The sequence below is a fragment of the Sturnira hondurensis genome, unplaced genomic scaffold, assembly GCF_014824575.4.
Source record: "Sturnira hondurensis isolate 20B ecotype Veracruz unplaced genomic scaffold, ASM1482457v3 Scaffold0000167, whole genome shotgun sequence".
NCBI classification, from domain to species: domain Eukaryota; kingdom Metazoa; phylum Chordata; class Mammalia; order Chiroptera; family Phyllostomidae; genus Sturnira; species Sturnira hondurensis.
In genome coordinates, this window is record NW_028072798.1 from 411935 (window position 1) to 438276 (window position 26342).

General features: G+C 41.3%; 1 protein-coding gene across 3 annotated transcripts in view; it reads left to right on the forward strand.

Annotated features, from left to right (window-relative positions):
- The window catches only part of PLEKHG1 (pleckstrin homology and RhoGEF domain containing G1), a 204039-nt gene that overhangs the window by 43580 nt on the left and 134117 nt on the right, over window positions 1-26342 (forward strand). For 2 of the 3 annotated variants that reach the window (XM_037049168.1, XM_037049084.1), the window contains exon 2: window positions 8186-8248. The exons of the other annotated variant lie outside the window; for it this stretch is intronic. The gene's annotated coding sequence lies outside the window, so the exon portion shown is untranslated. The remainder of the gene's footprint in view (window positions 1-8185; window positions 8249-26342) is intronic. 3 annotated transcript variants of the gene reach the window in all.

Here is a 26342-nt window from a genome sequence, read left to right on the forward strand (position 1 = left end):
TCAAAAACGACAGCCACCTGAGTTGTGTTCATTTTACGGAGTTTCACTTCACTAATGAACATTGTACACTTTTGCTGCTTGCTAACACATCTTAATTGCTTAATATTATTAATCCAGGTTGAAAGATGCTTTCGGACTCCAATCTAGAAACGGTGCTGCTTATAAAATTTTTCTGCTTAGAGATATCTGTCCATTTCTGTGGCTTCTTCCAATTTATTAAGTACAGAATTTGCTAAAAACCTTAATTTTCATACTTACCTTCTTATCCTTATTTATATCTGGACTTGAGGATCTTTGGAAAGTCTTGCTTTACCCAGAACATTCCCCCACTGGTGTGTTACTAAGCCCTCAATTTCAATATTAAGCCCCCAATTTCAAGAACATAAAAGTTGTGTTCTTTTTTAAAAAAACTATTATATTTATTTACTTATTTTAGAAGGAGGGGAATGAAGGCAGAAAGAGAAGCACTGATTAGTTACCTTGCACACTCCAAGTGGGAACCTGGCCCACAAACTAGGCATGCGCCCCGATGGGGAATCAAATGTTTTAGTTCACAGGCTGGTGCTCAATCCACGAGCTACACCAGCCAGGGAAGAATTGTGTTCTTTTTATGCTTTCAAGTACACACTGTACCAATGAAGCTGCCTCTGGGCATTGTTGCTAGCTAACTCTGTGACACCCCCCAACTCCCATCCTGTCCCATGGCCACAGGTTCCCTAAGGGGAAGTACTCTGTCCTAGTCACTCCTGGGTCCTCCCTACCCATGCTGGGTACATTGTTTGGTGCTCTGATGTTGGATGCGTTCCAGGCGCTTTGGCAGTGGCACAGGTGGCTTGAGTGATAGGGAAGAGAGTTACGAAGGTGTTGATAACGGTGTTATAGCACTTGTAACCCAGCTTGCATCTGTTCACTGGTCTGCCCACCTTCCTTCAGAGCCTGCTGTCTTGGGCAGCAGCTTGGGTTTTCTTGTAATTCCAGTGCCTTTAACAGCACTTGAATGTACATCATTCATTTAAAAAAAACACTCTCTCCTTCACTTTTTTGCCCAGGCATCTCCAACATTGAAAAATACAAAGAAAAAAGGTGTTGAAATTCCCAGTTCTATTTGGCCAGCTTTTCTTATTACAAAGCCCACTTTGCTTTTATGTTTATTTTTAAGAGCAAAAAAGAAAGGGGCATACAGGGAAAAATAAGGAGGGGGTCACCTACTGGAACTTCCAGTATCTCTAAGTATTAGAATTAACAATACTTTGTCAAGTAATTATGCCAACTGGTAGCCTCTTAAAAAAGAGGCTTTATTTTTTTCCTCTTAAAAAAATAAAGAGGAAACGGCAGATTCTGAGGTCTAGACCTGCAACATCTGGGGTGCGGTATCTGTGTTGTCTAGCTGCTTCGGGTTTCACTGTTTAAAAGTCTGCAGCCAATTCACTGTGAAATACAGCCCACATTTGGGAAGCATCCAGGGTTGGCCTAACATGTCTTAAAAAGGTGTAAAGGACTTCTGTCAATTCTACCTAGTACTGGTCTGCGGACCTGTGGAACCCAGGAACTGATACAAACTAAGAACTGAACTTGTCTTAAAAATTCAACTCATGTCATAAATTTTGTTTGTGTGCGGCATTCAATCAGTGCCTGATGGAATGTGCAAACCCTAGACAACATCAGGATTCAGTGGGTAGAACCTTCACTTTGACAGATTTTCCCCAGTATATCTATTAAAATGCCAATGAAAAAAATTCAACTTATTAAAAATTGCTGGTGTATGTAGTTTTTCCAAGAACACATCCATTCATTTTGTAACATGAGATGCATTTCTCAGAGACACCATGATTTACTCACTCTGTAACCCCGTGCCTGGCATAGTGCCTGGCCCATATCAGGCATTCACTATGTAATTTAATCAAATTATGGCTAAAACTAGTATTTTTACTGGATAGGAGACCAATGAATACTAGCTATTGAAAGATTTGTACCACTTCTCCATAGTCTCTACTTTCAAATTTTAGGGCTTGTTTTTTTTAAGTGGTTGAGACCTACTGTTTTTCTTTTGCAGCACAAACTGGTGAATTAGAAATACCAAATTGCAAATAGAAATTGACTTTACTTTGCAAGAAAAGCTGTAGAGTGTCTGTGATTGGAGGCCTCTATGAGAATAAATGTGTGTCCCTACATAATAGGTCCTAAATACTCATTGAATTAATAAATAAATTTCGAGTCTGAGATATTTAAGTAATCACCTGTATAAATGGGAAAATCTTGTGATTGTTTGACATTCTTATTCTAATATGTTTGATAACTTAAATTCTGTCCCTCCACCCCAGCTTGCTCAACCAGTTTCTTGTGAATTTGGTGGGTTTTCTTGTTTATATTGGAACAGTTATGCATATTTATAGCATCCCAGCACCATGGTTCTAGGAAAGGACTAACAAAAATCAGTAAACTTTTTGGCAAGAAATAACTAGGATAAGAGAGTATTCTTTACGCTCTTGTTTTTTGCAACTTTTCTTTATATTTCCAAATATAATATTTTTAAGTTAACAGCCTCTCTAGAAAAACCAGGGTAGCTTTTTAAAAGGTATCTTCTCCAGTAATAACAAAATTAAGGTTCTTAGAAATATATCTAATGAAAGATCTGTGAGACTTTTATATAGAAAATGGAAAAACTAATTTTATTGAAAGATACTTTTAAAGACCTAAAAATGGAAAGGGGATAACATATATTCATAGATAATTTCATTATTATAAACATGTGAATTCTTTCAAATGTAGATCCAGTGTAGTCCCAACCAAATTCCAACATGCTTTTGGTAGATCTTAGGCTGATTCTAAAATTGTTATAGAACAAAGATCTAGGAATAGCCGAAAGAATCCAGAAGAAGAAGCAGGTAGGCGGACTTAGAGCTGTGATTTTATGAGGTCTGTCCAGAAAAGGTTGAGCCATTGCTAATATAACAAGAATGGTTTGCATGACATTGATGTAACCTGGCAGCCAAGGAGAGTGGACTGTGAACAGGGATAACTTCACTGTATTAGTCAGTGGGGATGGTAGACGCTGTTGAGTGAGCATGAGTACTGTGTGGCCATCTCATTCAAAATGACTGAGCGAGTAGAGCCACAAACCTGCATCAAATTTTGTGTGAAGCTTGAACATCCCTCCATGGATGATTCATGCAGCTATGGGCCACTAGCCATTGGCAGCTTCAGCATGACAATATGCCTGCTCTTACATCATGTCTTGTGCAGAGTTTTTTGGCGAAACATCAAATCATCCAGGTGACTCAGCCCCACTACAGCCCAGATTTGGCTTTTCCCAATCACTTTTGAAAGGGAAGAGATTTCAGACCGTGGATGAGATTCAGGAAAATGCAAGGGGGCAGCTAATGGTGATTGGGAGAACTCTGTGAGATCCCAAGGTGCCTACTTTGAAAAGGACTAAAGCATCATTGTCCTAGGTACAATGTTTCTTGTATCTTGTATCTTCTTCAACAAATGTCACTATTTTTCATAATACATGGCTGAACACCTTTTGGACAGACCTCATACATTGTTATAAAGCTATAGGAATTTAGACAATGGGATTTTGGCAAAAAATTTATAGTATCAGGTTGGCCAAAATATGGAGCAAAATGAACTCTCATATTCTGTGGGTGGATTTTTAAATTGGTGCAATTACTTTTGAAAAAAGTTCGCATAGCCTAATAAAGTTTAACGTGTATATGATGAACAAATCAGCAATTCCCATTCAGGTAAATACAAGGCAGAAACCTGATATCAGGGCAACATGCAACATTGCTTGTAATGGGGGGAAAATGGAAATGGTCTAAAAGTTCAACAGTGGAGCATATAAACACTCATATCACAGAGTATGCGATGAAGTACTGTCCATTCGTGCAAACAATTGCACTACCTAGTTAGCAAAGCAATATGGAGGACTCTCACACGCATAATACCGAATGGACAAAAGCAAGTCATATTGGAGTTTGTATGTCTAGTTTTTGGCTCAACAGCATACAATATATTAGTGTGAGATTTCTCCGTGTTGGCTCATTTCAGGCCCCACGTACTTGCAGGCGGCCTGCGGCAGCTCTGGCCTCTAAGTCCTCTCTTATTGGTGTCTAGGAGGAACAAGAAAGGGTGTGTTTCTCCAGTAGTTTAAATAAAATACCCCAAATTAGGTCTCATTGGCCCCGATTGGTCTGGCTTGAGCCATGTGCCTATCCATGAACCAATCAAAGTAATTAGAGGGGTGAAACACAATGAATGGCTTAGCCTAATTAATGCCATTCAAAGTGAGTGGATAGGAGTGGGGAGAGGCTGAAGAAAACGCTCGTTGCCAGAAGGAAGGTGGATGGACACGGGGCCTTCTAAAACAGCAGATGCTGTTACTCTGCCTGCGTTCAGCAGTCAGTTTAAGAAGGTTTGCATCACACTAGCTATTGCTAATGGCTTACAGTCCAGGAAGGAAATGAGGCATCTTAACGAAGGATAGGTGGGAGCCAGAATGTGGTTTCTATGGCACAGTGGACCTAGAGCCGTAAGTTACCTAGCACTCCCCAATCACAATGAGGTGGCACCCAGGGTGGCAGGTGTGGGGCAGAAGCAGGACTCCAGTCCAAACACAGATTCCTTTTGCGTTAATATGATCAAATTCCGTATCCCTTCAAAAATACTTTGTTTTTGTCTACCTGTCTCTTTTAGATCCATATGGAGGGAACACTCAAGAGATTTGCTGCGCCTTGGCAGTATTACTATTAACTATATTGTAGCTTCTGCTGGCCTGTGATTACGAGCTCCTGTGATTTCTCATAACTCCTTGTGTGCATTTCTACCCTTGCTTGGTTTCTTCTATGAATTTCGTGTGTTTTACCCCAGAAATAAAGATAACAAAGCCTGTGGGCTTATAAACAAATCTTCAGGGCTCCTGCATTTCAGATAATTGACATTTTAGGTAAGATAGTTATACTTTGGTTTTTTTTCATAGTTCTTATCATCAGAAGTGGGTTTTTAAAAATCAGACATGACTTTTAAATCATTCTTTGTCTAAACATCACCTAATTCAGGCCGTTAAAAGCTGTGTTTGTTCTGTTCCTGGGTACGGTGGTCCTCCAAAGCTAACAAGCCTTTTATTTTGGTCTCTTCTGTGTGTACTTTCTGTTAACATTCATTTTGGAATAACTCGAATTGACCCCATAGTTACTGTCAGGGACACAAAGCTGTTAGTCTCTCTCTGCACTCCGTCATCTCAAATTAAGAATAAGCTTATTTTAGATGGTGTCGTTAACAGAACATGGTGGCATATGGGATTTGTGTCTCCTTTTTACAGAACCAACCCTGACATTTCATCTATTTTTATTCTCAAAAGCACACTAGTTGTGTTTTGCCTATATAACTTATTTTAAACATTACCTTGCCTACACTCCAGACTATAAGTTTCGCATTGTTCTGTGGCCAAAAGCAATAAAACGTGACCGGTTTTGCCACGAGTCAGTGAGGGGCAGCCAGCATCTTCTTCTCACAAATATAACATCAATGGATATTTATAACCTAGCCCCAACCTTCAAAGTGGGTTTCTTAACATAAAGTTCTATTTTTATTTAATGTCCTAAGTATAATGTGTTAGTGGATTTTGCACTTCAGGCAGGATAATCAATTTTTTTTTAATCCTAGCCTGAATTTATAGAGCAGCCTCTAGGGTCCTCAACTATTCACCTATAAATAAGCATCACTGATTGTAAAAGCTCTCTTACTGTTCTCTTATTCCTATAATGGTAGTTCACTTTGTACAGCCCCCAAATATAAATGTATTGGTTTACCTCGTATTGAATTTCTTGGCGATATGATGCTTCCCTTCCCCGTTTGGGGGAGGTGCATTTGTACTTTTCATCGTGTCTCACGAGGAAAGCAGTGTCCTAAAAATTTCCTTAAATGTTTTCTATATAAATCCTTCTCTATAAGCATAATTTTGTTAACTATGATCTACTTCTAGATTGTCTCCATTTTCATTTGTTTGTGACTGGACGTTGCTGCCACTGGACAAAAAACGTTGCTTTTCCATGTTGTTTTCTCAGACCATCTCACGGCATCTTTACTATTTCCAGTTGGGTATTTTTTAGAGATTTCTCTTGAGTTTTCTAGGTATTCAAACTTGTCACCTGCAGATGGGGGTAATTTAGTTTGTTTGTTTCCGCTCACTATTGCATTGTGAGCATCTTTTATTTTGTCCTGACTTTTTAATAAAAAATGTCTGTTGGTTGTAAACCTTTTTTAAAAAAATCATGGTAAGTTATCTATTTCTAGGTTGCCGAGAGGTTGTCAGATATCGGTACTGAGTTTATCCCGTGTCATTTTGGCATCCTGGAAAATATGAGTACGTGTTGCTCTCTCGTGACCTATTGCTAGAGCATAATAGGTCTACTTATAGAATGTTTCTAGAATAAGCCCAATCTACATTGTTGTATGACTGTTTTACTATACTAAAATTGAGTTTCCTGAGCACTTTATTTAGTACTCTTCTGTCTTAATTAAGTCAAACAGTCCTCTTACATTTTTTTTCTTTCTTTGTGTCTTATCATGGCTCACCCGTTTGGTTATCAGGCTTGGGATAACTTTATCAAACAAACTGGAAGCCTCAGTCATTCAGATCCTGAAAGTTCTTTATATAGTTGGTGACAACCTAATTCTTGAAGTAAACCACATTCATTAGTTTTTAAGTTTTTATATTTTTGGTTCAGTTTTAATAATTAAATACCACCTTAGAAGACTCCAATGAGATGTCCAAATTTACTCATAAGGATATTTTTATGTAGCACTTTTAATTTTTTAATCTCTTCCATATCTGTAATATATTCCTCTAACAATTCTGGTTTTGTGTTAGGTTTTATGACTAGATTTGCCTGAAATCTGTCTGCAGGGTATTTCATTGTGTAATTAACCAGCAACTGCTTTTTAAATACCTGAATACAAAATCACTGCTTTCATTTTTATTTCTGCATTTTCCAGATTTTAGTTATTATTGTTTTTCAACTTTACTGAGTTTAGATATTTAGTTCATTTCTTTACTCTCTCAAATGACAATAAAAAAAGTAGTGTTACAAATGAAACTCCATTCTTTATTCCCCATATACAAAGGCAGCCAACTGCCTTTTATTGTCTACCCCAACTTGTGCCTCTGGTTTTAATAACACTATCCAGGATTTCAGACTTAGATGGGGCTAGTTAGGATAGTCAAGTTTTTAATTAGGTTTTTTCAAAAAGTTTACAAGTTCACACTCTGTTGGGACTACAGTTAGAGTAACTAGCCTACTTCATTCCTCCTTTCCTTGCTTTCAATGCTCCCCACCAGCGCTATCGCCATATGACCACCTTTTCACTCTTAACTTTTTATTTTGATTTATTCTTCAGCACCTGGAATATTTTTGAGTAAAATTTTTCATGAAGATACCCAGCTGATAAATTTCTAGGCACATTTGTGTTTTTTCCCCTTTAAAAGCCTAAAAAAAACCAACCAACCAAACAAACAAACAAAAAACATTAAAATAGCTGTGGTTCCTTCCTTTTAAAAATAATGACCAGAAAAACAGGAATCCCAAATTTTACCAGATAGGAGCATCACCATCATGAACATTTATCCCCCTACCCAGCTACTTTGCAAAGATGTAAGATGCAAGGAATTATGGGATACAACCACAGAGAAGCACTCAGGCATTGAGTAGCCATGGCCATAGAAGGTTGTTCCCTTGGACTTGTGTTTGGGAAGCGGGGATACTATGGTTGCGACTGAGTGAAATAGTCCATTTTCCTTCCACTCCTCGGGGTTTTGTTCCTCCAGGTAGAATAAATTCTTCTGGCAAGTCAGTGGACGTAGTTATTTGAGTGTTATTGAAAGTTCAAGTCTCTTTTGAACTTTCTGAGTATGTCAAGGGAAGGAGAAAGTCAAATACCATATTCTGTTCTTTCTAATACCATATCCTGTTATTTTTGTTTTTAATTACTAATTGTTATGATTATTGCATTATGTCTATTATGGACTAATAACATAGACGTGGCATTTTCCTTGGAAAATTTTGGCCTTTTTGATTCCAATCTTCCATTTGCTACTTAAAGTGAGCCCTACTTCTCAACCATAAGGAAAAGTAATGCTTAAGTTTTTACTTTTAGCAATTTATTTTTTGTGTTTCCACTACAGGTGAAGACGGATATTAGAAGTATCTGGGTGACCACACTGGAAAGGCTTCCTTCAGCTGTAAAAGTAAGCCGTTTTTATTTTTTGCCATTGAGTATAAACCACATTAAAAAGTTAATATATTCAAAGTTTAGGTTTGTTAGGTATTTTTGTAAATATAAGTATACTGTAGACTCAGTTTTTTAAAACTAGTTTGTAAAAGAATAACAAATATTCTAACTACAGAATGCATTATGAAAGAAGAGGCCTACTTCAAAAGACACACATGAAGAACAAAAATGGAACCTGGAAGCGGAAACGATAGCGTGACCCAATTCGGGGCCATTTCTTCCTGTGGGCCTTCTAGTTAGTCTGTTTTTAAGTAGTATTTTAAATGCTTCTCATTGGCCAGAAAAGTTCTTCTTCTCCTCTTTTAACTTCTTCATTTTCTTCAAGATTTAAAATCTCAATTCAATTTTGTGGTGGTAGTGTTTGAAAAGCCACAAAGAATGATGAAAGGCAATGGAAGGAAGAGAATATACCCCCGTCCCCCTGCTTTTTTAAGTCTAGGCACTTATTTTAGTTTCTTTTCGAAATACTTTAATTTTTTGTACTCTGACCACATGATAAGCTATTTGTCAAGACCTGGAATGTTGAATTAACAGTGCTCAGTTATATATTGAATGCTTACTAGGAGGACAGGAATAGATGAAGGAACTCAGTTGAGTAGGTGTAGTGTTATCACTTGTTACTCATGAGTTTGTATTTTCAGTTTCACATACAGGTCTTTTTGTTTAAACGAACAGTAAAATAAAAACAAAATGAAAAGCCTAAGTGTTACAGTGGGTTAGAGCTTTGTTGCCTTCAACTAGTAAAATAATAATGCTTTACTGGAATCATAAATATTTGATACACTGCATTATTCTTCTTGAAGTACTCAGAGTTATTACAAAGACAAATGGCATTTTAATGGTGTAAAGATGACTTTGCTTGTGTCAGAGTTCAGAGTTCACTGGTGTTTGGTTAACTGGTAAAACAATGTTTTGCTTACTGCAGATCGTCATTATGGGCTAGAAAGTCCCAGGAGACCTTTTGCCGAACTCATGGCTGCAGTGCTGCGTAGCGTGAACACTGAGAGTCTGTGGTTCAGAGTTGACTTACCATTAGGCGCAGTGTCCGGGGTCTGGGATGCTTTTAGTGGCCACGAAAATGTTTTAATTGTAAAACGAATATAATAATAGTGAATATATCATAATGGACCTAGCCTGGATTATATTTTTCTTTATACCAGTGCAGTCATAAAATACAATTTTTAACTATTTTTATGGAAGAAGGGGCCAAAGTGCACAGAGCCCAAGAACATCATGGTCACTGGGCCACAGACTCACTGTACATACATGACAGATTCAGTCACTTGAACACTTTTTTTTTTAAAGTAGTAATCATTTTTTAAATAAATGATTATCTTCCCTGTAAATGAGTTTATAGACGTGTCTGCTTATCAGCAAGATGCATAGTTCTATCTACAAAGAAAGAAACAACATATTGTTAGGTCAGATAGCTATGGTACATCGTTATGTTTTCCCAGAATAAAATAAAAAATTTCTCCCTTGAGAGACCCATTGATACTCTGTTTGCTGTGTAATAGGCTACAGAAAGTACGGGAAGGGATGGTGGGACAGGTCTCGGGATTGTCTGGTCCTGTTTTTGCCCGAGGAGCGAGGGTTCCACCAGGAGAGGGCCTCACCCAGCCTGCCCACTGCGGCCGGAGTCCAGAATTCTGTTTAGTTCTTTGGTGATTGCTGATCTGTATTCCTGTGTACACAACATTCTCAATTACCACGACTGATCTGGTTTTGTTTGTTTCTGAAGCCATGATGTAGTGTGGGAGGAAATACTTTTGTTGGTCTTCAACTGCTGTGACCATATAAATTGCGCACGGAATATCTTCTGAAAATCACTTGTTGATTCAAAGTTAGTGTGTTGCATGCCTGAGGGACCGCTTTGAAAATAGGTGCCCACTCAAGTATAAACTCCCTGAGAGCCGGGATCTCTGAATGTTTTGTTTGTTGCTGTATACTCTAGAAAAAGCCAGACATATAAAAGAAGCTCAAATGTTTGCTGGAAGAATGAATGAGCTAATTTCCTCCTCTGGGAGTCATGTGTCCCGCCCTTCCCCACCCCCGTTAGTAACTGTGCAGACTGGGCACTGTAATGGCCTTGTCCCTAGTGTCTGGGAGGGGTAACCCTGTGCTGTTCGGTCCCCATCTTGAGGCTCATTTTACCCTTTCACAAAAACAGCAGCTGGGCTGAGAGGAACCTCTTTAGTCTTCTAGAACTAATTAAAACAACAACAAAAAAAGGTAATCCAATGGCCTTCTCTATCTTAGTGGTCGCCCTGGGCTTCCCTTAACACATCCTCGTCTCAGGCAGTTCAAGGTACCCCGAGCTTTCTCTTTCCAACACCCCTGGAGGGAAAAGTAACCCTGTATTTCTAAAACAATTCTTTATTTTAAATGTACCTTGCTGCCCTGGGTAGTGTGGCTCAGTGGATTGAGTGCCAGCCTGCAAACCAAAGAGTCACTAGTTCAATTCCCAAGTAGAGCACGTGCCTGGGTTGTGGGCCAGGCCCCCAGTAGGGGGCGTGTGAGAGGCAACCACACATTGATGTTTCTTTCCCCCTCTTTCTCCCTCTCTTCCCCTCTATCAATAAATAAAAATAAATAAATAAATATAAAAGTAAAAATCTTTAAAAAATACATGTAAGTTGCATGTTATTAAAGAACCCATCTCCTCAAAGAAAAACCATGCTAGACACCTCTAAAGTATTCTGAAATTTTATTAACCAATCTCTCCACCATAAGTTCAATAAACAAATATTTTCTAAAAATTAAATTGTTCTGAAATTGTTTGGGGTATATAAGTGAACCGCCAAACTGTCTGGGAAAGTGTACAAAAATATATATATATATAGTGCATCAGTATGAAACAATAATCTACTAGTCTGTTGCCCACCTCACTAGGGAAGCAAGCCAGCATATGTCACTGGTGCCACGTAATCCAAATGAGCTGGGAAAGCCAGAGAATCCTAGAGAGACCCAAGTCTGGGGGTGTAAACAGAAGGAATCTTCTTTCTTTTTTTAATTCTTCTGACTTTAATTAGTAATACTTGATTAAGTAGTGTCCATTTACGGAAACTTTAAAAAAATCGGAACCCATTTTGCATAGTTTGTTGACCTTAGAGGAACTGGAGTGCATGATTTTTTTTCTGTTGACATGACAAGTGTGTGTGAGAGAGAGACAGCTTCGGGGCTGCCTTTTTGAAGTGCTACCCAGAAGAATGTGTGCGTACGCACCCATTCGGATATCCCTAACGTTCCCCTGCTCGACTCTCGGTGCCCTCCTAGGCAGGGCTTCACCTGCCAGCGCTCTTTGATGACAGTTTTCGGGGGGAGCAGCTGCTGGAGAGGCACAGCGCAGAGCTGCCCAAGGAAGAAGGAGGCCCACTCGATGGCCCACGGCGGGCACTGGGCGCCGGGGAGCTCAGGGTGTCCTCCTCTTGACTGTTCTTGCTCTCAGACGCCCAGCTCCGTAGACTGCCAGGTGGGGAGACAGGAAAGTGGGGTGCTTTCAGTGGAGATGCCAAAGATCACAAATGGTATGTTTTCCCCCTATATTTGCTGGGACTAACCACTGCGGTCATGGTGACTTGTGGCCCTACTGTGTGGGCGGGCTCTTCTCCAGAGGGTAAGCATCACTATAGTTCCTTGCTTCCCTATCTGAGGACTTGTACTGCCTTTTTATGAGCAGCTGTGGGACAACTTCACATTGAACCCATCCTGGTTAGTAGCTGCTTCTCCATCACCTCAATAGGGTGTCGTCTTGAAGTTAATGCCTTTGCGGGACTGGGGTATGGTGGCTTATTACCCCTAAATCTTAACCAATCATAACCAATGTGGGGCAGACATGCCTGGGGAGAAATCATCACTCTATGTCCCTTCACATGTCCTATGAGTGACCTTGCCACTGTGTTCCCGGGGCCTTCTAAGTGCCTTTCTTAGGGCGGAAGGCAGCTAATAGAAGAATAATCAGTGGCTGCAGCATAAATGATTCACATTGTGAATAAATAAGTCGCTGTATTGAGCTAGACGTTGCTAATAATATAACCATCAGTATAATTCCTGGCACAGGCCCAGAGCACAGGGGCTGAGCATGGTGTGGAATCTTTTCAAAAGCCGTTAGATGCTTTGCTCCAGTTTCTTCTGTTGCAAAATCCCCTGATTGTTTTTTGACGTTGTGGAGTCATGGAAGAAAATGGTTTCATGTATAATCAAAGGTGAAAACTGTTGGAATAATTAAATACAGCAGTTACAAAAATGGAGCACAGAATTATGGCATTCAGAGAGATGTACAGATTTGATTCCAAGTATTGGGCACATCTCTGCTGTTAAAAAAAAAAACTTCTCCTATTAAAGGGGTCCAGAGTTTGGTTGCATGACAGTGTGAATGTGCTTAATACTCCTGAACTGCACTCAGAAATGGTTAAGACAGTAAATTGTACATTGTATGTATTTTACCACAGCTTAAATAATTTAAAAAATATCACCTAGAAGTTTGCATACCTTAAGCTGGTGTGGAGACTAGACACCGTGGGAGGTGGGGAGCATGGGAACCGAAAGAAGACTTCCTCACCGTAGATCCTTGATTACAGCCGATGGAGGGGCTGGGGAGTCCCCCAACCACTGAGAGAGAAAAAGGACATCGACTGGAAGAGAAATGCACTTGTTTTCTCATGAGGTGATGAGCTTTGGAATGAGGAACTAGTTTCCCTTCCTGGCATTCAGCATTAGGGAATTTTCCAGACAATGTGTCCTCAGTTTTGTGGAATTACAATGATTGATCTTGGTCAAAAAAAGGAGGGGCAGAGGGCTTCATGGTCAAATAGGTTTGGGATTTAGGCAAAGTTAGTAAGTTTTTTTTTCCGCAAAGCCTTTCCCACACTGCCCCAAATGGTAGGTCTTCACCATGGAATGTGTTACTGGCAGGGTTTCCCAAACTTATTGAACCACGAATACCTCCTGCCCCCTGCATGCCCCCCACAGCAGCCTGCCCTGCCTCCTACTTTTTAAACCTATTACCTTGTGGTTCTATGGAAGTTTACTACAGGCAGAGTTAAGGTCAAATATGGGAAAGAGGAAGTGGCCAGCACAAACACAGACATCGGTAAAAGAAGAAATGTAAATGAGCTGAGGCCCTCCTGTGACCTGTCCCTGTAGGAGGACCCATGCCCTAGCTCCACAGGCTAAACCATAACCAGTCATGGGGCCGGCCCTCAGGTGTCCCAGTCAGGGAGTCTCCCGCCTCTTGTCTGCCCTGAGACGACCCGTATATTCCCTGTAAAACCTGTGAGGCGTCTTGAAGCACTGGCTTCATGGTCAGCAGAGGATGACATTGGGTCACCTTCAGTTCTAATGTGGAATAAGAACTTAGATCTCTTGCTATTTAAACGACCTCCAGTCTAATAACATTTGAGAGATTCTGACAAACTCTTCCTGTAACACATTATTGGAAGACAAATAACATGGAATGGCTTAGCATAAGCTCCTATTGATACATTGTTAAAAGGGACCCGTGTCAGGAAGACCATTTTATAAATGAGCGCCCGTTTCATGTAAAGCCCTGCGTATAAAGCCCTTAACCTTGTGGGGGAAGCAAAGATGATAAAGTGGTCAGAGGAGGTAAAACACATCTACAAGTAACATTTCTGCGAAGCAATGTGTGATAACAAAGTGGGATCAGAAATTTAGAGTATCAAAGGCATTAGAAATGTGACTCAAAGCCATGTGCTTCCCATGTAAATTGCTCATTTGTAAATGTTCTGTGTCTTTAAAAATAATGGCTGTTTTGTTGGTTGAGTACAAAGTCATGAATGAGATCAAAATCATGCATTTGTTCACATCATCGATACGCTTTAGTTCACTTCTCGACTGGACCTGTTGTTTTCTGAGAAAGCGGTCTTGGCGCTTTCCTTGCGTTAATAGATTTTCAGTATTTTCTTTCAGTTCTCTCAGTTTTTCCTTTATGTGTTTCAAAGCTATGCTTCAGATACATAAAGGCTAACAAAGTATTCGCGTATTAGGTAATTGTTAAATGCTCACGTTTTAGAAACCACACAGAATATCATGTCCTCATGAAGTGTGAGATCACAGATTATTGAAGGTTTCAAGCATTTAGACCTGCAGCTGACGAAGAACCTCAGGCAGACCTGCCGGGGCCTTGCCCGGGGACCCTCTTACAGGTGCGGAAAGACCAGCACAGAAAATGTCAAAAGAAACGGTTGCACTTAATGATGATTCCAGACCTGCTTTCAGCAGCAGTGGATAATGAGTCCAGTGTCTGGAACAGATAATTAGCTGTAATAGTTGAGAAACCTGTGGAAGCATTGGGCCAGATTCACCAAGCTCAAGAAGTCAGTAAAACAGAGTGATCCACTTCGGCTTTAGGTAATCAAGGCCCCTACCCAGGTGGACTGAATAAAGCCCACCTCCCCTCCCCACCCCCGTGTCTTGAGCCCTGGCTTCTGTCTCATTCAGATCCCAACCGTTGCAATTTCAGTTGCATTTTTCAAAGTCTGCATACTTTTAGACATTTGTGTTTCGTTACTGCCTTACGCCATCATGCCTTTGCTGTGCCATAAGGAACGGGTGTTCTGGAGGAAGATCGCATTTGTGATAACGAGTTTCAGAGTCCAGTAGGGCGTTAAAGCGACCGTTGTGTTTTAGAATCAAAAGACACAGAGCTGCAATCGATCTCAAGTCCTGTATTAAGTAGACTATTTTCTTTTAATATTCTTTGTCTTAAAAAATGCAGGGTCCGGTTTCTTAAAATGTTGTAACTTCATATATATCCCTTTGATTTCTAAAGCATAGGCATTCAAAGAAAAACAGGTTAGCAATTTCACAAGGTCCTCATAAATGGAACCGTATAGCAGCCAGGCTGTTAGGTGAAAAATGGCCAAATTGTCCCCTCCCCCCCCTTTCCCTTTCTTCCTCAGCCTCCTGTCTTACTTCTAACTCTTTTCTGTGTTTTCTCAGCTGGGGATCTTCCACTCACCTCTAAGGGCATTTATTCTAAAAACTACCACTTTTTCCTAACTCCTGTTTGAGAAAAATGAAGGTATTTTTTGTGCAGGTTTATGGTTTCAAATGCACGTTTGACATAGTTCTCTCATTCTCATCCCCACCCCAACCCCCGATATCTAATTTGTCACCAAATCCCACTAACTGTGCCTCACCATCTGTGTCTTCTCCCCTTTTCCATTTCCATGGCCTTAATGAAGGGGTGGGGGTGGGGGAGAATGCTGGAGCATTGACCACAAACTGTGCACCATATACTTTTTCTTAGCCTTTTAGCCCTTGTGCAGTTCACGATCATGAATTGGACTGTACGGCCAGGAAACGGAAGCTCTCAGAGATTTAAGTCATCGCGTAAAGACATGCAACTAGTCATTTTTGAAACAGGACAAGTTACAAATATCCAAGTCCAAGTCCAAGTCCAAGTTTGGGAGCTCCTTGACTGCCGTGGACAGTGAAATACAACCCCCAGCCTGGTCATGTGCGGGCCTCCGTGTTGCTGCATTGGGGCAGAAGGACCGGATCCTCTGTTTGGTTTTTCTGAACACTGGGACGTCCAGTTCACTCCGCCCACCTGGCTGGTCTGCCCCCAAAGTGCTGAGTTCATTATGTCTGGCGTCTGGTCTGAAGTTCACCGTGATGTGTTGTTGCTGGCTCCCTGTGCTCCAACCTTTTATGTTCTTCATCTTTAAGTCAACTGTTCTAGACAAGTGTATGTTACGCCACCCGGAATTCTCTCTGCTCATGGAGGTGGTGCGAGGAAACCCAGTGGGCTCTGGAGTCAGCTGGTCTTGGGTGTGGATCCCACCCCCTTTCTGAGAGGCCTGGGGCCAGTTTTGGCCATCCTCACCTCTACAGTCTTGGCAGTAACCTCGCTGCGGCGTGTTGCAGACGCGGAGAGGACGCGTACCATGCCAACTGCAGTGAGAGCCAGGCCCTTGGCAGGCTCTCAAATGGAGCTACAGGGCAGTAGCCTCGATACTATTTATTATCTAGACCTTATCTGTCCTTTTAAACTCAGTTCAAATTTCTCCTCCTCTTTCAATTACTCCAACCTGATTTTATCTTGCCCCTCCTCCAAGCTGCCGTATCAGCTATCCCCTGAACAATTCGTTTAGCAATTTTAATTATGTGGTGCCTCTTGACACTGCTTTGTGATCTTGAAAATCCTTCTGAAATGCCTTCCTGAGTGCTGTTCGTTCCTGCTCTAATGGACCGAAGGAATTTAGAGGCAGGACTAGGTCGTAGGCAGGGTGTACATATCCTGGTGCCTTGTACGGAACTGTTCACAAAGTCTTCTGGCTCAAAATTAAGAAATTTCACATGCATTCATAAAAAAATCAATGAGCTGAGTTGGTTTTTGTGTGTATGGGGTTCACAGATGGGTGCCTGCGTGAGGCGTGATTAGCCCAGATTTTCTTTGTTCGTAGCTCTGAATGTGGAGAATGTTGCAGAGTAAATTTTAAAACTCTAAGAAATTTCACTGCCCCCCATGTTTCTGATAAAACTGTCTTTTAAACCCTGGGAAGTCTTAAAATGTGTCATGGTTTGTCTTAGCATAACTCCAAATTCTAAAAAGAATTTTAATTTTCTTTATAACGATTATGTTCCAGACTTCAGTTTTTTCTTGGTTGGATTTTCATTTCTTTTTCTTCGTCTCTTCAGTCCAGATAACTTCTTCTCCCACCACCCTGCCCCAGCCTGGTGTTACCTTGGAAGAGTCTGGTGGGATGATGGTCCTATAAAAATAAGCCCAAGGAAGAGTCCTGAAAGATCTTATGTAGAGATAAAAATGTGGTGACACTTGGAAACTGAAAGGATATTTTATTACTAATGGGCATTTTCGCTTTATTTAATTGCTGCATATTCGGAGCCAGTTTTTAAAACTCTGTGCTTTATTTATAATCTGAACTGCAGGTTTGGGGCACCCTCTTTAAACAAGATAAGGATTGGTGAGAGAGAAATCATTTGAAACAAGTTGCAAGCAACTCTCACTGGCCAATGGAGGTGTTCCATTCAAAAGTCACATTTAAATGCACTTACGCTAAGTCCGTTTCTAAACACAATATGTATTCCTAATTTGGCAATATTTTGCCTACACAGAAAAAGTCATTCTTGTTGAAATATCTACCTAAGGAAAAAAAGAGGTATCCTCAGTCTGCTGGGCTTAAAGTTGTGAAACTGAACTGTGTGCGATCCTTTGGAAGAGCCCTCCCCACCCCCACAGTGGCATTCTTCCTTCCTGGGGTCAAGGAGGGGGAGTGAATAGTTGGAAACTACACCCCTTCCTCCAGCTGTGGAAAGGTGTCCCCCCCTGGAATGCCTGGCTCCGTGACTGAATTCTTTGCTTTGTGTTCTCAGCCTCACTCGTCTGTCTGCAAGACAAGTCTCAATAAAGCCCCAGAGGGCACAGAGACACAGGCTGGCTCACCCAGGCTGCCACTGGGATATAGAAAGATCTCTCTCTTAGGGAAATGCCCTTTCAAAAGAAAATTTTGAGTTTTTGAAGAACATTGGAACATTCAAGACTAGGGTTCTGTAGGGGAAAGACTGGGCACTGATGCAGATTCAGTCTGTACAGCCACGTGCACGCACAGCCTGTGTTGTGTACAGATGCTCTTCAGTTTAAGCCAGGGTTGTTTTCCAAAAGTTCATTTGAAAAATATCTTGGAGTGTTTTTTTCCTCATTAAATGTACAGCTATGCACGGGTCGTCCTCCAGTAAACACGGCCTATTAACCCTTACTGTCCCAGAAATGCAGTTAGAGCTGTATGGGGGGGCAGTTCCCATTACTAACATTCTTCCCCATGGTGCCCACAAACAACCAAAATTCCAAAATCTGCACGCAAGCTCATTTCCTGGAAAACTTCCCACAACTAGAGACGGAGACCTAAACATGTTTTATTAGGTGATGTATCTTGATTTTGGACATAGGAGATACCCGTGTAAGCTGTAAAATTATAGTAATACAGACTTACTTGAGTGATCGTACATGAGAGGAAGTCAGGAGAGTTTCATCGACACTTGACAGCAATGACAGAAGACAATTGTATACAGCACTCAAGAGTTTTATATATTTTTTATTTAGCCCCATTTTAATTTTGAAACCCTAAGACCCAAGAGTTCTTGTTTACTTGGTGGCAAGAGCTTAGGCGGAGTGCTTTAAAATGAACAACGTTGATACGGTCTGGTGTCCTGAGAGGAAAATGAGGAGACCACGGGAATGGTGGCCTTTGAGCCTCTGAGGGAGAGGAGGGAGGAGGGAACACTTTAGAAGAGCCGGCTGTGGGAAGGCGAAATACGCATGTGGTGAGAGTCCTACTCCATCATCCACGCTCAGGTGAGAATTTGCTGGTTGACCACGAGAAGAGGAGAGGGCAAGGAAATCTTTGTGTGCCCCCCCCCTCCTTTCAACAACTCATCTTTCCAGTCAGGGCTCCCCCATCATCTTAGACATAGAGTTTTCCATAAAAACACTAATAAGCTATGGTTAGATCCCACATTTGAGGACCATAAAGAGTTAAAAAGATTTTATAGGTAGAACTGGAAACCACTCAGGCTGGGGCAAACGTAGGTTTACAGTTGTGAATACGTGAAATAGAGTTTATTCTTACTTGTGTGTTAATTTATTGTATTATTTTCCCTAGGAACAACTGTAAACCTCCTTTTGTCCCACCCTGTGTATACCATTAGGACCTGGAGCAATTTTCCTGTGGAAGTAAGAAACATTTACTAGGAGCCCTTGCCAGTGTGGCTCAGTGCTTGAAGCATCACCTATACACTAAAAGATTGGGGGTTCAATTCCCACTCAGGGTACATTTCTAGGTTGTGGGTTCGAATCTTGTCATGGTGCATATGGGCAGTAGCTGATCGACGTTTCCCTCTCACATCGATGTTTCTCTCCCTCCCTCTCTCTCTCCAAAATCAATAAACATATTTTTAATTAAAAAAAGAAACATTTACCAGAAGTCTTTCAGAACATGTTCCATGTTTAAATTGGTTCTGCCTGTATATATACAGTTGAGTGAGCCTGAGCAGAGAGCAGTAAGATGCTAGTTTCTCACGGGAGGCAGAGAGCTTTCTCCCTTTTGACTTGATGAACTGTTCTATCGCTTTGTGCACCTAGAGACTAGCTTCATCTCTGTATCCCTTAGAGACAGAATAACATTTCGAGGTTTTCCATTTTGTGATTTTTTAAATGACCAAGAACTTTCCTATCTGAGAAACTGTAAACACTTATGAAAATGATTATGATGCTCACAGGATCACTTTAGAGGACCAAAAAAAACAGACGGGAAGGAGGTTTGCTGACATGACCAGCTGACCTGCTGGAACGTATTGAACGCTTTCTTTTTCTTCCTCCATGGTCATTTTTCTGACCATCTTGAAAGACAGCCAAGAGAACTTTCTCTTCTCATTATTTCCAACCACTTCTTGGAAGTGCCTTCAGACTTACAATTAAACAAATCATCCATGCTTTGGTAGCACCAATTCAAACATTAACTGTTTACATTCATAGAGAGGATCAGTTCTCTCCTCCCGTCCACCTCCAGGCCTAGCCTTAAAGGCAAGTTATTTGGTTTTGCTCACTCTTGTACACCGAGCAGTTGCTCAGTGAATGAGTTAAATAATATGGTCTCTTGGTTCAGGAAAATGTGGTTTCTGAACCATTTAGAGCAAAGGATGAGCATTTTCTATTTTACATTTGTAGTAAATTGAAGACTTATACTGCAAAGAAATTTTATTTTAATATATGAGTGTATGTTCAGGGAGAGAGCACTAGAGATGTGTCTGGTACTTTCTTTTCTAACATTCAAAGCACATTCATATTTATTACATCGTTTACCTCCCACTCCACCACCCCCATGGTTTTATATTTTCAATGGTTTTCTGGTTTCACTGGGGTTTTTCACTTTGATAGAACATTTTCAACTCTAATAGAGATTCTTACTCATCTGTGCTAAAACAAAAGGAAATTACTGAACTGCTCTGAGAAAGTGTGGCCCTTTAGACTCAGTGACTCAGTGACTCAAGAACGTGACGACGGATTTAGTTTCTCCCGTCTCTGCTCTGCCATTTTTCCTGGCTTCTTTCTCAGGCAGGTTCTCCTACATGGTCGCAAGATGGCTGCTACCCACAAGTGGATGGACAGATTCCCTTGTCCACAGGCTCCAGGAGAGAGCGAGAACCTCTCCCCAGCCATGGAAGACGAGTCCCTTCTCCCAGTCTGACGAGGCGCCTTGCATCAGGGAGAGCGGTTACCACGCTGAGAATGCCACGCAGGGATCGGCTGGATTAATCAGGGCCCATCAGTTGTGCTGGGGGTGCGGTCAGCTGCGCCTCCTCCATAAGCCTGTGAGCCAAAGGGCCAAGGAGGTGGATACTTAAACGAAATAAATTGTTGGGAAGGGAGAAGTGGAAAATAGATGCTGGGTGAGCAACCAATTGTGCCCATTAAACGGGGGCTGTTATACTTAAATAAAACATAGTGCTGCATGTAATCTGTCCATCTTCAGCTCTCATCCCTACATACTATTGCAGACTGCCCATCCTGCTATAAAATTCCTCAGGCTATTTCTCGGCATCTTGGAGGAGGTGGAGCGTGTCTCATATTATGAACAGCCATGGTATTGTCCTCACCTTCTGGTCTAAGTTGCTGATGTCTCCAGCCCACAGTTCAGCTGACACTGCCACCCAGAATCACCCGTGCACAGAGCCTGCTCTGAGGCCAGTTAGTGCTTTGTTCTTTGGAGCATGTCATGCGGTCGAACTATATTCTGTGCAGAATTGGGGAAATGCTTCTAATAGCTCATGGAGTTTTGAGTGAAAATTACTTCGCTAGAAAATACTTTCTGTTCTCCATTCCTCTATTTTTAGAACTCAGACAGAGGTTGCAGACACAGGGCCTGGGGACAGTAGACCAACAATTGATCTGCTGAGGATGCCTTCCTGGCTTCTGGCTTGGACAGCTGGATGGAACTAGGTAGTAATTAGGAGGACTGGCTTCTTGTGGTATTTAGCACCTCAGTTACATAGACCAATGTAGGCAGTTTTGTGACCTATTTATCCTTTATAATGTTATAGCTATGGGAAGATGGGTTCCAGACTCTAGAATCTGAGTCTGAACTCAGAAGGATATAGAACACAATCTGTTTGTAGGTTGCAAGTTACTTAAATAAGTTACAGTCTTTTAGGTCATTATGACTACAGGGCAAAATTCCTTCTTGTTCTCTTTTCCCTACAATATCATGTCAGTAAGAAAGAAAGCTTCAGAAAAAGATAGAAATTTATTTTTCTTGCCTGTGTCAAGGCGTCAGTGATTTGACTTAATAATTAATGTCAAGGCTAAGCAGGGGGCTTTCTTCCTGCTGGATCCGTTTTCTCAGTCCCATAAAGGCAGTAGCACAGAGCACTGGAGAACCGCTATTGTTTCTCTTAGCTATGAAGTGGGTGGTAGCCGCCCACCCCCAACTGCATATGGCGTTCATTCCTTTATTCCTCAAGGCTTGGCAATCGGGAAGTTGACTGAAATAGTATGTGGAGCCCCACTCCAGAGCTCGTGCAGTAGGAGAAATGCACAGGTAAGGCCAAAAGAATTTGTAGTGTATGAACTTGGCCTCAGTAGGTCTGTCTGCCTGTCTGTCTGTCGTAAAAGTACCTTATTTCCACCTCTTAACTGGAATAGCTATGCAGTAGGTGATCTGATGTCATTTTTCCTTCTCTCTATATTGGAAAAGCTCTTGTTTGAGCAAGAATTCCCTGTTAAAGCATCAGCAACGGCAATAAAACCTTCTAACACATAAGTGTCTGAGCTTCTGACTCTTCCCTCTACTCTGGCCATACTCGGGGTAAAAGAGGCAAGTTATATAAATAAAATGCAGGCACTCAGTGTAGACAAAATCTATTAAAGGGTCAGATGTTCCACTTTCTGCAGCCTTGATGGGGTTGTGGTTGTCTGAAGTAAGCCGATATGTTCAAATTGGAATGTTGCCCAGGGAAGAGAGTTTAGGAACAAGGGTAGACGTAGTCTTCCTCTCAACAAGCTGAGGTCACCCCAGATAATGCTGGCTCTCCCCTTCAAGGGTTCCTATGGTCTGACTCTGACCAGAGCTGCATCTCTTACCACTTCCCTATCCCATACACCCACTGCTATAGCCACACTGGTCCATTCACTGCTAACCTTCGTCTCTTTGTCATCGTTCCCTATTCATGAAATGCCCTTCTTCTCTGCTTGGGGCAGAAGCCTCCCTTCCAGAAAACCAGGGAGCTTAGCGTTACTACCCCTTGTCCATGCTCACCTCAGCCACACCTAGCTGTTCATTTTAGATACAGAAAAGATCTGTTCCTAAGTAGCTTGTGCTGATGAGAAAATCGAGGCTCGGACGGAGTTGGGGACACCATCAAGTTCACACAGCAACTTGAAACTGAACTGGCATCTAGATATCTGGTCTCCTAGCCTAGTTCCATTGCTGGCATACTAACTGCATTGAGAAGAGTCTTTATTTTCCCCACAAAGGGGGTATGTATACACACATACTCTTTTTTGAAACTGGTGAGTAATGAGAAAGGTGGGTTTTTAAAAATTCATTTGTAAATTTTGTCTTTTTGGAGCTGGGGATGCCACCTACTTAAATCTTATGATGTGAAAATTGGGCCTTTTAAACATATATGAAGGCTAGGTTTGTATCCCCTTAGTAGTGGTTACCAAACTACCAAGATTTCAAGTTTCTAGCATCCTCAAGTATTTGAACACTAGCCCTTTTAAATACTGCTACAGCTAGAACTTTTAGAAATAATTTCCACATGTGACTTTATGGGCACCTAGACTTTGACTTTGACTAAGGATCGCCACTCAGAAGGTTGCTTGTTTCTGGTATGTGTTCAAATGCGTCTTAGGCGTTCAGCAAACTTACCAGAGACAACATTGTGTTGTCTTAACATGCACTTGGGCAGAGTACACTTCTGATTTATTACGTGTGCTCTAACACTGTAAAGTATCTCGCAGGAGAGCAGTTGGAAGCACAGAATCCACTGACAGCCTCCCATAGTGTCACTGATTTCCCTTGCCCAGAGCATGTGGTTTTTCCTATTGGCGACAGCTGTGTCTAAGTAGTACATCTCATTAATTCACGCAGAAATAGTTTCCTGTGTTAAAAGTACCTAATATCACATGGTTTTCCTTACACAGGCTCTGTGCTGCTCAGGAACTTTTAGAGAAAGTAAGTTCAGACACATGGGGAAAAATGAGGCTGTAAAAAACAGAAGGGACCCTGCTTTAGAATTAAAGTTGGTATTAAATCCAGCGACAGTAATGAGTAAAACGACTACCCTATTGTCATCGAGTGGTACCAAGTCTTGAAAGATTTCTCAGCAGGTATTTAAAAGTTCCAAGACATTTTGTCTGTCTGAGAGATGTGTGTGCAGAAAGACATAAGGAACAGAAGTATATGAAGATGACTCATACCCAGACTGCCTAAAATACTTATTAAATAGGTCTTTCCAGGAACATAAAAGTGAAGATTGAGGCTAAAAGTCTACTTGGTATTTTTTAAAGCTAGTTGCCTTTGGCATGAGAGCTTTTCTGTGAATAAGGGAAGGCTTCCTGTGCTCATGCGCCGCTGGTGCGTCCTGGTGCGTAAACGTCGACTGACGTCCGGGTGCGTTTACGACGTCCTGGTGCGTAAACGTCGACTGACGGGGAACCTTACTGCTAGCTGTAATCTGCCAAGACAGGACATAAGGCACTGGCTGCCCTACCTGGAACTTTTGCTAAAAACAAAGCGATATATCATCGTGGGAGCCTTAAACAACCGAAACACCTTCCAAACATAATGCAGAATGAGTTAGTTCTTTATGGCTCCATTAAATAATCTTCCACTCCCTGTAGTCTAGTTCCAAAATGGGAATTACGTGGGGGCGNGGGGGGGGGGGGGGGGGGGGGGGGGGGGGGGGGCGTTGAGAGCCAACAAATTTCCTTTGTAAATTTCTAGATTCTGAGTTCTTCTACCATAAAATTGAATGGTCCATTTGAGAGACTGCACCCACATGGAGCATCGTTTCTGTGACTGGGTCGTCTCAGGCAATTGTCCAGTGCTGAACCCTTCTGTGATCTGCTGGGACGCACCGGTTTCCATGGAGTCCTGCTGGCTGGTGACCCAGGGGGGGTTCAGCATTCCAGTCCCTGTTCCTATTCAGGCCTGACCCGAGAGACTTGCACAAAGAGCTTTCAAACCACAGAGCTTTCTGTGTGATCACTGAAAATCAGTTGTGTGGGGGAAAGCACACGGTGAAGTTTAAAAGTCTGTGTTTCTTTTGCTTATTTAAATTTGGATTGGTTTCTGGAAAAAATATTTAGTCTTCTAATGATACAACCTAGTTTCTCCAGTCCTCCTACTTTGTGCAAAGTCATACAAAACAGAATTTGTCTCCTTTGACCTTAAATGTAAATAAAAAGGGTGCCAAATTACTGTGACCAATCTACATTGTGCATCTGGCAGTAATCTTTTAATTTTATGGCGGTGATGCCTCAAAGCCATTGTGAATCCTAATTTATTTTTAATGTTTTAACTATGCCTTCTTCTAAGGGCTTCTTTGTTTCTTCCCCACCTAGTTTATTGGATGGCTAAAAAAGAGCACTGTAAAAACCACTGTTCTTTTTAAATTTTTTTTTTAACTCAAGCATTTGCAAGCTATGTGGTGCATTCAGGAGGGACAAAAGGAGCTTCCTGACTTAGGGCTAGTCCTCAAATCAAGGGAGCCAAAAACATTCAAGGCTTACCCTTGTAGAGAGCTGGGAGATGACTTTATTGTGCAGGTGGGGTTGGAGCCAAGAGAGAGAAGAGATGGCTGTTTGCTGGAGGGACAGGGGGTGGGGGTGGGGTGGGGGTGAAAAGGCTGCTGAGGTGGCCTGTGAGCTTCTACAGAGGACAGTCCCTGACCTACTCTGATGCCTGACTTCCTTGCAATTACTTCTGCTGGAACCTCTAAGGCTTAAGTGGAAGGGGAGAATTAACTTTAGCTAATGTGTAAAACTATGAGATGCTCTTTGGGGAAAATTAGTGCCTAAATTGCTTTCAATACCTTAGTTGGATATCCAAGGTACTTCAACTATGTTGGCAGAATCCTGTGAAGCAGGTGTAGGAATCATTCTTTAACTCAGTCGGGTTCGTTCCAGTGGTGTTCTTCATGTTCATATTACACTAACCCAGATTTCAACCTACAATGTATTTCTAATTTCCTTTTGAAACCATTCTTGGAATTACTAAGGGATTTTTGTATTTAAGGAAAGCAGCAGCTTTATTAATTTTTATCCCTATTCCCTCAACAAAGTCGATGTTTATTTTTCTTCATAAACCCCATGAATTTTTATAGAAATATTGAAAACTCAAGAAAAAAATTATACAGTATTTTCTCATGGGCTTGTGTTTTCAAAGTAAATAAACAATAAAGAGTCAATTTTCAGAAGTAGGTAATTTTCAGAAGTCAGTGTTTTTCTAATAAAAAAATGAATTAAGTAAATTCTCTTTTCATAGCCTCTCACTGACTTTTATTTTACTGACTTTATAAGGAATATGATCCATTTAATTAAATTTTAAAGATAGTATAAAATAAGAAATCTTGGGTTTATGATGACAAATAAACCTAGGAGCAAGGCAAAGAGCTGGAAGAATTCCTCAGGTGGCGGCACTGTGGACCTGAGCGGGGCTACCACCTGTAGCTACACAGGCCTGACCTGCTCCCCACCCTCCACCAACACTGGTCACAGACCCTTCTGTGACCAGGGACCCTGGAGTCGCACCAGCTTGTCTGCCCTAGAGCTAAAGCTATAAAAATGTTTTTGCATTTTTTATGTTTATTCATCAAATTTTGACTTTACTAATTATTTTAGGAATGATGAGGACACTCTGGATCACGTAAGCATTTATGGCTAAGAGGTCTATGGGTTGTTGACCCCAAACAGTAGTCCATTTGCCTGAGGCAAATGACATACTATTGTTGCTTCTTTTTCCTCCGTCCTAAAGTGTGATCCTTTTAAGAGGAAACAGCAG